Genomic DNA, 3712 nt, shown 5'->3' with positions numbered 1-3712 from the left:
CTTATCAGTGTTACAGTTAGGGTGTATGAGCAGCTAACACCTTCGCTGAATTACCACTTTTATGCACTGACTTAACACCTACTTTATTTTTAATTTTTACAATTAACATTCGACAATACACCCAATAAATCCAGCGAATTAACGCCTACAAGAAACGTGTTCAGGACGAACAGCTGTGAGTGTTGAAACGACATCTGCAGTGACAGTCTGGTTTTAACACTGCCATTTTGTTTTGTTTTGTTTTTTATCCAACTGGAACTAACCTTAATAGTGACAAATCAAATACTTCAAGTGCTGAACCAACACGTCACTTGGCATACTGAACTAACACGTCATTTGGTAAATCAACACACCCTTAAAACCAGCCATCAGTGCTCAGTATGAATACCTAGCAGTGCTACAGTGACCGTATTTCTAGAATTAACACATATTTTATTTGTGTTCAAATTGAATTAGGCTTTTACAGTGACAAATTAAACACTTAACTTTGTGAATTAACACCGACATTGTTTCATCTATTCGAATTCAGCTTTGTGGTGATAAATTAAACACTTCATTTGGCTCATTAACACCTATCCGTAAAGAAATCCTTAAAATCAGCCGAGAGTGTTCGGTATGAACACCTATCAGTGTTGAGTTTCCATGGGTCTACCATGGCAGCCTGGAATTAACAGTCCGTTTTAATCCAACACGGTGACGGACCAAACTTAATTTTGCCGAGTTAACACCTACAAATGGTGTGGCACGCAGGCGAGTGTTCAGTAGGAACACTTTCAGACTCTTCAGGAGAACGCTTTCGGTGGTAAAGTAGCACCTAAGCACTGAGTGAACACTTAACATGGCGGATTAACACCCGATAACGGACTCTTTGGCTCTAACATTTCCGACTCAAACTCAGTTTGACGGCGCCGGCTGAAACCGACGAATTAACACCGACAGGAGATTTTTAGAACCTGGCGTAGAGGTAAAAATAATCCAAGAGTGTTGTGTGGAGTATGAACACCAGAATTAACACCTAAATATTATATATCCAACTTGAATTCGTCATCGTTACAGTGACAAATGAACACCTGGAATAACGGATGCACACTGAAATAAAACAACACCTAAACTGGAGGATTAACACTTAATGGCATGGAGGTAAAATAAAAGAGACAAGCGTTCAATATGAACACCCGTCATCATTGAATTGAGAGCTACAGTGATGACATGACTCTGTTAATAAGCATTAACGCTGTCATTTTATTCGTCCAACTTGACCTAGCCTATATTGTGTGATCAACTAACATTATAATGCTGAATTATTGGATTAACACTTAATCCGGGTTAGGCGTCCCACGTATCCGGCAGGGAATACAATCGACTCTCCGTGATGGATTAACACCTACAGTGCAGAATTAACACCAAGTGAACACTTAACTGTCGAATTAGCACTTAGAAATGACACTCGCACCTACTGTGTGGAATTAACACCGCGCTCTTTCGCCCTAGCACTTCTTACTCACAGTCTTAGATTAACACAGACAGACTAGAATAAACACTTACAGTGGTGTATTAAGGCACGTTTCACGTTTAAGCCCGACTCATATTTAGACGATAAAACACCTTCAGTAGAGTCCTGAATTAACAGCGATTTTAGCCGGATTAAACGAACCCACGCCCATAAAGCCTAGCACGAGCAACTCTGCATTCATTTACATCTGACTGGAACACGGATAAACGCACGGCTAGATAAACACCTTTAAAGAGTTTAAACGGATAAAGACGGCAATTCAACTTTCTCAGAGCGAGTTCAGTTTGTTAAGCAGTGTAACAATTCAACACCAGCATTAACACTGACATTAACACTGACAGCGTTTGGTCAAAATAAATCTTAGTCCATACTGACTAGCGCTTATCCAATCCTACAGGAAGTAATCTGAAGGAATTCATTCAACGTTACGCAACGAAGCGTGTAACCGAAGCGTTCATTCGATCTCGGAAGAATGAATCGGAAAAGTTTCGAAGCGATAATTCGACACCGCCGCCGTACGTGGTTCTTTAACCCGAGTGGGTTTCACTCTACGGCACTACGTAGCACGATTTCCCGTTTCTTCAGATGCACACGTTACAGGTCGTTAAGAAATAATTACAGCGAGGTGCGGATTAAACACTGCAAAAGCACGTACGCAAAGACGTCAATTATGTCGCGATCAATCGGGGAGAAAAAAAATCACACGATAAAACCACAACACGGGATCGGATTCACACACTCCGGAGAGTGAGAACATCCGAGAGTCGAGGGAAAGTTTAGCCCAGGCTGAGAAACACCACACGGGATGTGCTGGGATGTTTCTCTCCCTCTCTCTCTCTCTCTCTCTCTCTCTCTCACTCTCTCCATCCTTCATCCTGTCTAAACACCACACTGTTAAATAAATATAAACATGAGGTTACCTAAATCCGGTCTTGGAGCTGGGTTTGCCATGATCCCCAATGCCGATCCCTCACACACAATCCCGCCAAAAAAATAATAATAAAAAAATAACAAAATCCAAAGAAATTATTAATTAGCAGTTGCTCTCTCTTTCTTTCTCTTTTTTTCTCTTTCTCTCTCGCTCTCTTTCTATTTTCTTCTCTTTCTATTTTTTTTTTTCCACAAAGTGCAAAAAAATTCAAAAAAGAGAGATCTAATTTTTAATTTTTAAAAAAAAAAAAGAAACGCGCTGAAAGCACGCAGGACTTCCCGCCAGCTGCATCGTGTCGCTTCGTCTCTCCTCGAATGCTCGAATGTGTGAGCACGCTCATCGCAAACCGGGCTTTTTTTTTTGTTTCTTTCTCTCTTTTTTTTTTTTTTCTCTCCACGGCGCCCCTCCTTATATCTCTGGACTCGCTGTCTGCAGCACATGTCACCCAAACCGGTTGCTATAGCGATGCCTCCACATGTTGCCGACAGCGAGAGACCGAGAGAGAAAAAAGAACGAGAGAGAGAGAGAGAGCGAGGGAGAGAGAAAGATGCTAATGAGTCCCGGGCCGATAAGAATGGGCCGAGAGCTTGTCACTCATTTGTTGAGCTGCTTGAGTTTTCCGAGGTTCGCTGAATGAAAGCACTCTTCAAACCCACCCCCCCCCCAATCCCCTCCAGTTTACTCCCCTCACCACACCCCACCCACCCCACCCACCCAATCCCCTCCAGTTTACTCCCCTCACCACACCCCACCGCACCCCACCCCACCCACGACCTCTACTACCTACATAATGCCACCCCATGACCCCAAACCACTCCGTTTACCCCACTATTGTTTGTTATAGTTAGCGTTTCATTATGAGTATTATTGTAATTCGGCTCTAATTTGGACGCGTTTGGACACGTTACACGTAAAATAGTCGTGATAGTAACGTGAATTAAACTGGGTGGAGTCAGGAGTCATTTTTATTTAAAATGTAATACTCGATTAATGTTTGTTACATAAAATATCCGGATAAGCGACTAACGTGTGGTTACGTTCGAACACTGAAGCATCAATCATTCGTGGCTGTATTTAAAAGCGTTTATGTATTGTTTCATGTAGGCTTGGTGGACTTCACACGGAAAAGATTATTAGCACAACGAGGATTTGGTCCTCGTATGGGTCAAATGAAGCTCTCTTTCGTTTCGCCATGCGGGATTCATTTGACTACAAATCAGTTTTTGAATTTGATGCAACGAAAACGTATAACTGTATACTGTAAAATC

The sequence above is a fragment of the Ictalurus furcatus genome, chromosome 7 (assembly GCF_023375685.1).
Source record: "Ictalurus furcatus strain D&B chromosome 7, Billie_1.0, whole genome shotgun sequence".
Taxonomy (NCBI): domain Eukaryota; kingdom Metazoa; phylum Chordata; class Actinopteri; order Siluriformes; family Ictaluridae; genus Ictalurus; species Ictalurus furcatus.
This window is presented reverse-complemented; position numbering follows the sequence as displayed.